Genomic DNA, 12,722 nt, shown 5'->3' with positions numbered 1-12,722 from the left:
CTTGATGCCCAAAAGGCATTCGTTAATTTGAATTGGAAATTTTTAATGGGGCAACTAAAATTTTTGCAATTTGGGACAAAAATTTGAAAAAAAGATAGGGGAAATCTATACAAAACAAAAGGCAAGAGTAATTATGAACGATGACACCACAGAACAATTTGGCATAACAAAAGTGGTAAGGCAGGGATGTCCACTCTCTCCACTTTTGTATATATTAACGTTGGAGATCCTTTTGTAAAAGGTTAGAGAGGATCAAGAAATTAAAGGTTTAAAGATAAAGAAGAATACAAGGTTCAGGCCTTTGCCAACGATTTGGTGTTTATAGTAGAAGAACCGCTAGAATCAGGACCAAAATTACTTAAGAAATTAGAAGAATTCGGAGAAGTGTCGGGACTTAAGTTTAATAAAAACAAATCAAAATTAATAACTAAAAATCTTACAAAGGAACAGGAAAAAGATTTGGAAAACATACAAATTCAAGTAACTAAGAAAAACTACCTAGGGATTGGGCTATTGACAAGGGGCTCATCAATCAAAGAAGACAATTATGATAAAATAATAACACAGATAAAGATTTGGACAATTGGAGAAATTTACAGATATCATTATTGGGAAGGATCTCCACCATCAAAATGAATATTTTGCCAAGACTCATTCCTATTTCAGGTCATACCAATAAAATTGGGAAAAAAGTTTTTTGAAACATTAAATAAAATAACATTCAAATTTATATGGCAGGGAAGGCGACCACAAATTAAATTTAAATTATTACAGGATACAAAAGATAGGAGGAGGAGTAGCACTCCCAGAATGGGAACTATATTACCAAGCTGCTGGCATAACGTGGCTAAAAGAATGGTTAGAACTAAAGGATAAAAGAATACTAACAATTGAAGGGCAGGAGTTACAAGTGGGTTGGCACGCATTCCTTTGGGATGGAAAATATAGAACACATAGTTACTTCAAAAGACATATATTAAGGAATGCGTTATTACAAATTTGGTTGAAAATTAAAAAACAGCAATATGCAAAAATACCAATTTGGCTTTCACCAATAGAAGCAGTAAAACACCCAAACTTAATAGAACTAAATAAAACAATAAGGTATAAAGATGTAATAGAACAACAAGGAAAATTGAAATCAAAACAAGAATTGGAATTGGACCTAAACAGAGATATTGATTGGTAGACGTACTCACAAATCCAATCTAAATATAAAGAAGACACAAAAACATATGACAAACAGATCAACACGAACTAGACAAAATCATATTAGGGTCAGATGAGAAGCTAATAAGTAAGATTTATAAATTTCTATTACAATATAAAATGGAGGAGGAGATAGTGAAAGACACGATCAAATGGGCGCAAAACTTTAATTATACAATAGATTTGGAGAGATGGGAAACAATGTGGCAAGTAAATTCAAAATTAACACTATCCACGGCATACAAGGAAAACCAGCTGAAGATGTTCTATAGATGGCATCTTCCACCGACAAGACTTGCAAAGATGTTCCCAATAATACCTCAACGTGTTGGAAGTGTAAGAAAACTCAAGGAACATATTACCATCTATGGTGGACGTGCCCGGTGGCAAAAAAAATTTGGACAAATATAAAGAAATGGATAGAAAAAATAATAGATCAACCAATTGAAAGAAAACCAGAAACGTTCTTCTTAGGAAGACTCACGAGAACATATACCAAAGAAATAAAATACTTGATGCTACATATTATAACAGCTGCACGAATAACATATGCAAAAAATTGGAAACAGAAAAGGACCCCAACAGACAAAGAAGTGATAGAAAAAGTTTTAGAATGTGCTGAGATGGACAAATTAACAAAAGAAATTAAAGAAAAAGAAGAGACAGACTATTATATAATATGGAATAAATGGTATGTGGAATGTGTGGGAGTAGGAATACAGATGAGAAGCCAAACTTTAGCAGCAATGTTTATTGCAGATAATGACTCAGTAAAACCAACATGCAACTTCCGGCTGATAGCCCCTTTTAAAGGAAAACTATCAGCCTTAACCAATAACATTAAAATATGTCCCGCACCTGCGTGGCAGAAGTCTCTGCTCACGCCTGCGTGGACATAACACCCCTTCCGTCTTCCTCGGGGAAACTTCGTATACCACAAACATAATCATCCAGATACGGCGGCTTCGCATCAACTGGCGGTTCTCCTGTATTTCTGTCGGGCCCTCACACGTCGACTGCATTCTCAACGATTCTTCAACTACATCAGATGGCTTACACATACTCTCTGGGGGCCCCTCCTGAACATATCCCTCAGTTGGAGATGGGGAAAAGCGAGACGAGCTCCGTGACAATGAACCCTCAATAACAGGTGTTCCATTCTGCACTGGCCTCAGCCCTTCAGATACCCTTTCACTGCATTGTTGTCCCTCTCCTTGGCTCCTTGGTTCTCCGAGGAGCTGAGAGAGATGAAGTGCCGGAAAAGACGCCTAGAGAGCAATTGGAGGGCCAGCTGCACTGAACTTGACCGAACACTGGTGAGGTCTTATATCAAGACCTACCTAGTGGCAATAAGAGTCTGGTGGCCTGGTGGCTCAGCAGACTGATAGCATTATGATTAACACCAGCTGTCTGCAATTACTGTAAGTTCGAATCTCACCAGGCTCAAGGTTGACTCAGCCTTCCATCCTTTCTAAGGTAGGTAAATTGAGGACCCAGTTTGTGGGGGCAATAAGCTGACTGTATATATATACAAAAGTATGAAGGCTATTGCTTAACGCATTGTAAGCCGCCCTGAGACTCCGGAGAAGGGTGGCATATAAATCAAATTAAAAAAAGAGTGGCGAAATTTAATTATTTTTCCACTCTTATTGCATCTGCAGAGAACTGCCCAGCCGCCCTGTTTAGGGTGACCCGCTCCCTACTGCAGGTAGGAGCGAGGGAGGATCCCTTGCAGGGTAGAGCTGAGGATTTTGTGCAATATCTGCTTGATAAAATCGCTCAGATTCGGGGCGGCCTGGACTCCAACTGGGTAGCCTCGGATGGGATGATGGAGATGAGTCTTAAGAATGTTATCTGGGAGGAGTTTGACCCTATGACTCCTGAGGACGTGGACAGGATTCTGGGGAGGCTTAACGCTACCACATGTTTATTGGACCCGTGTCCCTCCTGGTTGGTGCTGGCCTCCCGGGAGGTTACACGAAGCTGGTTTCAGGAGATTGTCAACGCTTCGTTGAGTGAGGGCATCTTCCCATCCGCCCTGAAAGAGGCGGTGGTGAGGCCCCTCCTCAAGAAGCCTTCCCTGGACCCGGCTGTATTAGCTAATTATTGTCCTGTCTCCAACCTCCGCTTCACGGCGAAGGTTGTTGAGAGTGTGGCGAGACAGCTTCCTCGGTTCCTGGATGAAGCCGTCTTATCTAGATCCATGCCAGTCGGGCTTCAGAGCGGGTTACAGCACAGAAACGGCATTGATCACATTGGTTGATGATCTCTGGAGGGCCCGAGACAGGGGTTGCTCCTCTGTCCTGGTCCTCCTAGATCTCTCAGCGGCTTTTGATACCATCGATCATGGTATCATGCTGCGTCAGCTAGAGGGGGTGGGAGTGGGGGGCACCGTGTTACGGTGGTTCTCCTTCCTCTCTGACCGTACGCAGTCTGTGTTGACGGGGGGGCAGAGGTCAACCCCGAGGTTCCTCACTTGTGGGGTGCCACAAGGGTCAGTCCTCTCGCCCCTCCTGTTTAACATTTATGTGAAGCCGCTGGGCGAGATCATCCGTGGCTTTGGGGTGAAGTGTCAGCTGTATGCCGATGACACGCAGTTGTACATTTCAACCCCAGGCCACCCCAATGATGCTCTTGACGTGATGTCCCGTTGCCTGGAGGCCGTGCGGATCTGGATGGGGAGGAACAGGCTCAGACTCGACCCCTCCAAGACTGAGTGGCTGTGGTTTCCAGCGTCCCGATATAGCCAGCTAACACCATCATTGGCTATTGGGGATGAGATCTTACCCCCCTCAGAGAGGGCTCGCAACTTGGGTGTCCTCCTGGATTCACGGCTGTCTTTAGACGATCATATGATGGTCGTGGCCAGGGGGGCTTTTTATCAGGTTCGCCTGATTTCCCAGTTGCATCCCTTTCTGGATCGGGACGCCTTGCGCACAGTCACTCACGCCCTCGTCATTTCCCGTCTGGACTATTGTAATGCTCTCTACTTCGGGCTCCCCTTGAAGAGCACCCGGAGGCTCCAACTGGTCCAGAATGCGGCTGCGCGAGTGATAATGGGGGCCACTCGTCGCTCCCATGTAACACCCCTCTTGCACAAGCTGCACTGGCTCCTGGTGGTCTTCCGGGTGCGCTTCAAGGTGTTGGTTACCACCTTTAAAGCGCTCCTTGGCTTAGGACCTGGTTACCTACAGGACCGCATTCTGCCACCGTTTTCCTCCCACCAACTGACACGCTCCCACAGAGAGGGCCTCCTCAGGGTGCCGTCGGCCAAACAATGTCAACTGGGGACCTCCAGGGGAAGAGCCTTCTCTCTGGGGGCTCCTGCCCTATGGAATGAATTGCCCCCGGACATACAAAAGATCCCCAACCTTCCGCGCCTTCCGTCGAGCTATGAAGACCCTATTATTTCAGCAAGCCGGTCTGACGGGATAAATGATTTTAAATTGCGTTTTAAAAGTGGTTTAAAATGGTTTTAATTGGAAGTTTTAATTTTGGCCAAAGATCGAATTGTTTTAATATGTTTTTTTAAATTTTGTCTTGTATGTTGTTTTATCATGGCTGTTCGCCGCCCTGAGTCCTTCAGGAGAAGGGCAGTATACAAATATAATAAAAACTAAACTAAAAAAAAAAAACACTCGCTCTTCTAGATTCCCACCCTGGTTTATTTCTTCCAGCTCCCTAACGACTGTCCCCCTCACTCGGCTCTGAAGCTGATCAACATGGCGCCACAGGCGCCAATCCTCGATCTCCACCCGGTATGAACGGGGACCTGTAACATCTGTAATCTGTGCCGGCATCCATATGGGTTGACCAGTATAATTCCGGGCATATACTAGATCACCTTGCTCAAAGGTTCTGACTGTACTTTCCCAGTCTGAGGCTTTCTGTCGAATAATCGGGGTGTATTTTATCTAAATTTGTTCTCAGCCGGCGACCCTTAAGTAATTCAACTGGGCTCTTTCCGGTGGCTACACAGGGAGTGACGTGTTGGTTGAACAAATACTTATAAAGTTTGTCCTGATAGTCCCCTGGACCCATTCGAGTCAAGGCCTCTTTCGTCGCTCGTACCATTCGCTCCGTCTGCCCGTTACTCGCGGGGTGAAATGGCGTGACCAGGGCGTGGCGTATTCCTCAGTTTACTAGGAATACCTTGAATGCTGTTGCCGTAAATTGCGGCCCATTGTCTGATACTAACACGTCCAGCAACCCATGTGTCGCAAACATTTTGTTTAATACTCTCACAACAGCATCCGTCGTGATTGACCTCATTATGGCCACCTCCAGCCATTTGGAATAGGCATCCACAACAATTAGGAAGGACCCCTTTATCGGCCCTGCAAAATCAAGATGTATTCTAGACCAGGGGCCTTTTGGTGTTTCCCAGTCCCGTGGTGGTGCTGCAGGAGGTGCTGGTCTCGATTCCTGGCATGCTTGACACAACGCCACCCACTCTGCAATATCTTTGTCTATATTTGGCCACCATAGATAACTACGGGCCAATGCCTTCATCCTTACAATTCCGGGGTGGCCTTCATGTAGAGTCTCTAATAATGATTTCCTTAGCCTTGAGGGTATCACTACCCGATTCCCCCACAATAGGCAACCCTTCTGCACTGAAAGTTCGTATTGCCTTGCCCGGAATGGCTTAAACTCTACACTCCCTGTCTCTTTAGGCCATCCCCTCCATACCCAATTTAACACTTGCATGATTGTTCGGTCTTTTCTCAACTGGGTTGCCACTTCCGTGGCCGTAACAAGAACGGATGGCATGGTCTCAATCAGCAGTACTGATGCTGCTGGAGCTGGATCCTCCACTAGATTAGGTAGCGGACATCGGTTTAGGCTGTCAGCATGGCCCAGTTCTATGCCGGGTCAATGTATAAGTCGGTAACTATATGCTGCTAAGAACTCTGTCCACCGCATCATTCTTGGGGACAGGACCTGCGGTGTTTGCCGGTCCCCCGCGATTAGTCCCATAAGTGGCTTATGATCTGTCACTAAATCAAATCTCCTTCCATAAACATATTTGTGAAATCTCTTAATTTCCGCCACCGCAGCCAATGCCTCTTTATCAAGTTGGCTGTAGTTTCTCTCGGCAGATGATAATGTTCTAGAAAAGAATGCTATTGGAGCCTCACGATTGTCTGGAAGGCGATGACTCAAAACTCCCCCGACTCCAAACGGGGATGCATCACACGTCAGGACTAATGGCAGACGTTCATTAAACTGAACTAAGACGCTATCCGAGGAAATTAATTTTTTTACCCCCACAAATGCAGCTGCTTCTCTGCGCCCCCATACCCACGGCACCTTTTTTCCCAATAGTCAATGTAGTGGTTCAGCGACAGATGCCTTTTGTCGCAAAAACACACTATAGAAATTGAGGAGCCCTAAAAAGGCCTGGAGTTCCATCTTATTCCTTGGTGTTGGCACAGCCTGTATTGCTTGTACTTTCTCCTTGGTGGGGTGCAATCCGGATGCATCGACCAGGTATCCCAGGAACTCTACTTGATTTACTGCTACTTTACACTTTTCTTCCTTTACCTTTAGTCCAGCCTCTTGAAATCTTTGTAGCACTAGTCGAAGTCGTTCAAATAATTCCGTTTTATTGGTAGTGGAGATGAGCACGTCATCAAAATAAGGCACAACCCCAGGGATGCCATTTAACAAATGTTCCATCAGACTTTGAAACAACCCTGGGGCCACGCTCACCCCAAACTGTAGGCAGTGACAACGGAACGCCCCCCGATGCATTACGATTGTTTGGGCTTCTGCAGTGGCATCATCTACAGGGAGCTGCTGATACACTTGGGCAAGATCTAACTTTGCGAACATCTTACCCACCCACCCACCCCCACGAATGTAACAAGTGCTGCACCACTGGTAACGGATAAGCATTATGTTGAAGAGCCCTTAGTTTTAGTTTAGTTTTATTAAATTTGTATACCGCCCTACTCCCGAAGGACTCAGGGCAGTGAACAGGCACAGGATAAAATACAGAAATACAAAAGTTAAAAACAATTTAAAACCAAATTAAATAATTTAGCCCGCGACAATTAAAATCCCAATAAATTTAAAACAAATTAAAATTTCAATTTAAAATTTTTAAAAAAGGGGAGAAAAATTAGGCCACGCCGGCTTGCTGGAATAAGAGGGTCTTAAGAGCACGGCGGAAATTGCGCAGATCCGGGATCCTCCGTATCTCTGGGGGGAGCTCGTTCCAGATAGTGGGTGCCCCCACAGAGAAGGCCCTCCCCCTGGGGGCCACCAGTCGACACTGCTTGGCTGATGGCACCCGGAGGAGCCCCTCTCTATGAGAGCGTACCGGCTGTTGGGAGGCTATTTGTGGTAGTAGGCGGTCCCGTAAATAACCAGGTCCTAAGCCATGGAGCGCTTTAAAGATGGTAACCAAAACCTTGAAGCGCACCCGGAAGACCACCGGGAGCCAGTGCAGCTCGCGCAGGAGAGGTGTCACACGGGAGCGCCATGTTGCTCCCATAACCACCCGCGCGGCCGCACTCTGCGCCAGTTGGAGCCTCCGTGTGCTCCTCAAGGGGAGCCCCATGTAGAGAGCATTATAATAGTCCAGGCGGGAGGTGACGAGGGCATGAGTGACTGTGTGTAGGGAGTCCCGATCCAGAAAGGGACACAACTGGCGAATCAGGCGAACCTGATGAAAAATCCCCCTGGTCACGGCCGTCAAGTGCTCTTCTAAAGACAGCCGTGAATCCAGGAGGACGCCCAAGTTGCGAGCCCTCTCCGTAGGGGCCAGCGATTCGCCCCCAATAGTCAGCGATGGCGTCAACTGACTATATCGGGACGTCGGAAACCACAGCCACTCGGTCTTAGATGGGTTGAGCCTGAGCCTGTTCCTCCCCATCCAGATCCGCACGGCCTCCAGACATCAGGACATCACTTCAAGGGCATCGTTGGGGTGGTCCGGGGTGGAGATGTACAACTGAGTATCATCAGCGTACTGATGGAACTTCACCCCGAAACCACGGATGATCTCGCCCAGCGGCTTTACATAAATGTTGAACAGAAGGGGTGAGAGGACCAACCCTTGTGGCACCCCACATACGAGGGGCCTCGGGGTCGACCTCTGCCCCCCTGCCAACACAGACTGCAACCGGTCAGAGAGAAAGGAGAACCACCGTAGAACAGTGCCCCCCACCCCTAACTCTTCCAACCGGTGCAGCATGATACCATGGTCGATGGTATCAAAAGCCGCTGAGAGATCTAATAGGACCAGGACAGAGAATCAACCCCTGTCCCGAGCCCTCCAGAGATCATCGACCAACACGACCAATGCCGTTTCCATGCTGTACCCAGGCCTGAAGCCCGACTGGAACGGATCTAGATACGTTGTTTCATCCAGGTACTGGGGGAGCTGTCGCGCAACCACACTCTCAACAACTTTCGCCACAAAACGAAGGTTGGAGACCGGACGATAGTTAGCCAACACTGCTGGGTCCAGGGAAGGCTTCTTGAGGAGAGGCCTCACCACCGCCTCTTTCAAGGCGGCGGGGAAGTCACCCTCACCCAACGAAGCATTTATAATCCCCTGGAGCCAGCCTCGCGTCACCTCCCGGGAAGCCAGCACTAACCAGGAGGGGCACGGGTCCAATAAACAAGTGGTCGCGTTCAGTCTACCCAGAATCCTGTCCACGTCCTCAGGGGTCACAGGATCAAACTCATCCCAGATAACATTCTCAAGACCTGCCCCAGTCCCTCCCCCTGCGACTACCCAGTCGGAGTCCAAATCTTCCCGGATCTGAGTGATTTTGTCATGCAGATACTGAACAAAATCCTCGGCTCTACCCTCCAAGGGGTCCTCCCGCGCTTCCTGGTGGAGCAGGGACCGGGTCACCCTAAACAGGGCGGCCGGGCGGTTATTTGATGACGCAATAAGAGCAGCAAAATAGCTACATTTCGCTGCTTTTATCACCACTAGGTAATTCCTAATATGAGATCTTACCAGTGTCCGGTCCGATTCTGAAAGACTGGCCCTCCAACTACTCTCTAGGCGTCTTTTCTGGCGTTTCAACTCCCTTAGCTCCTCAGTAAACCAAGGAGCCAAATGAGATCGGCGCTGGGTCAGAGGCCGCAAAGGCACGACCCGGTCCAGAGCTCCAGCGGCCGCCCTATCCCAGGCGGCCACTAGGTCTCCAGCCGAGGCGTGTGCCAGAGCCTCAGGAAATGGCCCAAGCTCCATCTGGAACCTATCAGGTTCCATCAGGCGCCTGGGGCAGAACCATCTTACCGGCTCCGCCTCCTTGCGGCGGGGTGCAGCGGTTCAAAGGTCAAGACGAAGGAGAGAGTGATCTGACCATGACAAGGGCTCGGTAACTATATCCCCTATCTCAAGATCACTCAACCACTGTCCAGAGACAAAAACCAGATCCAGCGTGTTTCCCCCCGTGTGGGTAGGGCCATGAATTAACTGGGTCAGGTCCATGGCTGTCATGGAAGCCATGAACTCCCGTACATTTCATAATCCACGCAAATTCGGACCGACCCGTCTGGTTTCACTGGCGTCATTATAGGGGTCTCCCACTTGGCATGGTCCACTGGTTTCAGTACGCCTTGCTGAATCAATTTATCTAGTTGTTCGTCAACTTTGGGCTTTAGTGCAAATGGCACCCTCCTCGGTTTCATTCTTATTGGGGCCACCTTGTGGTCCAAACTGAAGGATATCGGGGTACCCCTATATTCTCCCAACTTTCCGTCAAACACATCGGCGAACTCTTTACTCAACTCTCTGATGGTTTCTCCCCGTATTTTATGAACCCCGGTAATCTCTTGCCCCAATGCTGCAAACCAATCCAGTCCCAGGAGGTTAGGCAGTGCACCTTCAACAACAACCAATTTAAGTGGCCCGGACAAGTCTTTATATTCTACGTGGAACGTTCCGCTACCCTTAATGGGGATGTTACTTCCTTGATAATCTCTCAAACGAATACGACTACGCATAAGCTTCCGCTCGGCTCCGTGTGGCACCAATTTCTGTAGAGTCTGCCAGGATACAATTGTTGTTGCCGACCCTGTATCCACTTCCATCCCGCAATAAAGGCAGTAATGTAAATTTTACTACTTCCTGGCATCCCGGTTTGATTGTTCACCCTTTCTGAACAACACACATCTGTGTTAATAGTAAAACACTTGTCCTCTGGGGTTCTTAGCCTCGGTGGGCCACGCTTCCCCCCCATTTCAAATTGAAGTCTGTCCAGTTGGGGGGGCAAGCAACGCGGCACGGCAAACTTGTGCTAGGTGACCCTTCTTCCCACACCGTCTACAAATGGTGTTTTTATGGCGACACATAGCTCTCGGGTGGTTTCCGCCGCACCCTATACATGAGGAGAACAACTTTCGATCCTCTGTCCATCTATGCTCCTTGCTAGCCACTCTCAACTGATGGACATCATCATGATTATTTCCCTCATCTTCAGTGTCCTCCCGTAATTCCACCTCTCCCTGATGGACGGTTTCCCCACTTCTAGCTGCCAGGGGGTTGCCCAGCTTCTGTATCTCTTCCGTCAATCTATTCAGTGATTCGGCGGCTTGCGCCTCCTCTACTGCTGTCTGTAGCATATGAATACGTATAACAGTATGAATGGCTTGAGTCGAGAAATAAAGAATAATAATCACAGGGAAGAAGTTAGAAGTATAAAATACATATATAACAAATGTATAGAAATGTATAAAAATAAGTTTATTAATGTTAGAAAATACAATGTAACCAAAGAAAAAGGGACAATGGGAAAAAAAGATTAGGGAAAGCATTTTTTGATCAATTAAATTAAATTAAATTTTATTTAATTTTATTTAAATTTGTATACTGCCCTTCTCCTGGTGGACTCAGGGCGGTGCACAGCCAAGTAAAAAACATCCAATACAAAATTTAAAAATTTAAAAGAATTATACTCTTTGGCCGAAAATTAAGAACCTTACGACTAAAACCCATTAAACAATTAAAAAATCTAATATCTCAAAAATGGGGGGGGGATTTCACGCCAGCTCTGCTTGATGGAAGAAAAAAGTTTTTAGGGCGCGGCGAAAAGCCCGTAGATCTGATATCCTCCGTATCTCCGGGGGCAAATCGTTCCAGAGGGCAGGTGCTGCCACAGAGAAGGCCCTCCCCCTGGGGGTCGCCAGTCAACACTGCCTAGCTGACGGCACCCTGAGGAGTCCCTCTCTGTGGGAGTGTACTGGCCGGTAAATTTATTTGGTTGGGAAAAAAATCCCGAATAAAACGCAAACTTCTTCAGGACTCTAGAACCAAAGGAGGCTTCAGCCTACCCGATTGGGAATTATATTATCAAGCGGCAGCAATAACGTGGCTAAAGGATTGGGTTCAATTAAGAAATAAGAGAGTATTAACATTGGAAGGCCACGATCTTCAATTGGGTTGGCATGCGTTTTTATGGGAAGGAAAAAATAAAACCAGAGACATTAGTGCGAAATGCTTTGATAAATATTTGGGATAATATAAGGAAAAATCATTATATGAAAGTTCCAGTTTGGATATCAACAATGGAGGCCATAATCTATCCCAATGTATTGGATATAAACAAAGTAGTAAGATACTCGGAACTTTTAGACGAATTTGGAAATTTAAAATCAGAGCAGGATTTGAGAAACCAGGGGATAAAAATTGATTGGTGGCCATACCTGCAAATTAGAACAAAATATAAAAAAGACCGGGAACAACATGGTATATATACAGAACAATTGGAACTTGATAAGATACTATTAGGAATGGGGGGGGGGGGAATGATTACAAAAACGTACAATTTTTTGTTAAAATTTAAAATGGAAAGAGACAATTCTGTGAAAGAGACAATGATTAGCTGAGCAAGAAATTTTGGACACAATATTCAATTAGATCAATGGGATAAATTATGGGAGAGAAACTACAAACTAACGATGTCAGCTGCTTATAAGGAGAACCTTTACAAAATGTTTTATCGATGGCATCTGCCACCAGCGAGATAGGCCAAGATGTTCTTGAATACGTCCCCGGAATGTTGGAGGTGTGGTCATAAACAAGGAGCGTTCTACCACATGTGGACCTGCCCTAAGATTAGAAAATACTGGTGTAAGATAAGAAAGTGGTTGGAGGGGATAACTGAACAGAGAATAGAGATGAAGCCGGAACTTTTTCTTTTGGGCATTTTTGAAGGGAAAGTGGAGAAAAAATTACAATATATAACATTACATATATTAACCGCAAGTAGAATTGTCCTAGCACAGAACTGGAAACAATCAGATATTCCTCCAGACCAAATTATAATAAAACAAATATGACACTACAGAAATGGACAGACTGTCTATGGAAATGAAGGAGAGGGAAGAAACCGAGTACTATCAAGTTTGGAACAGATGGTATCCCTGGCTTGAGAGTAGATGCAAAAAAAATAGGATAATCTGTTATAGAGATATATAGAATTAGAACTTTTGTAAATATGTTTGTTATGCTAGAGATACCGATATAGAAAAGCTGTCATTAG

General features: G+C 46.2%; 1 protein-coding gene across 2 annotated transcripts in view; it reads left to right on the top strand.

The window, feature by feature from the left end:
• Window positions 1-12,722, top strand: part of ATXN2L (ataxin 2 like) — an 88,133-nt gene that overhangs the window by 70,578 nt on the left and 4,833 nt on the right. The gene's annotated exons all lie outside the window — the stretch shown is intronic.

This window comes from Pituophis catenifer, unplaced genomic scaffold (genome assembly GCF_029215685.1).
Source record: "Pituophis catenifer annectens isolate HBS135680 unplaced genomic scaffold, rPitCat1.0.hap2 SCAF_5, whole genome shotgun sequence".
In the NCBI taxonomy this organism is placed as follows: domain Eukaryota; kingdom Metazoa; phylum Chordata; class Lepidosauria; order Squamata; family Colubridae; genus Pituophis; species Pituophis catenifer.
The sequence above is the reverse complement of the archived record's forward strand: the minus strand, read 5'-3'. Positions and strand labels throughout refer to the sequence as shown.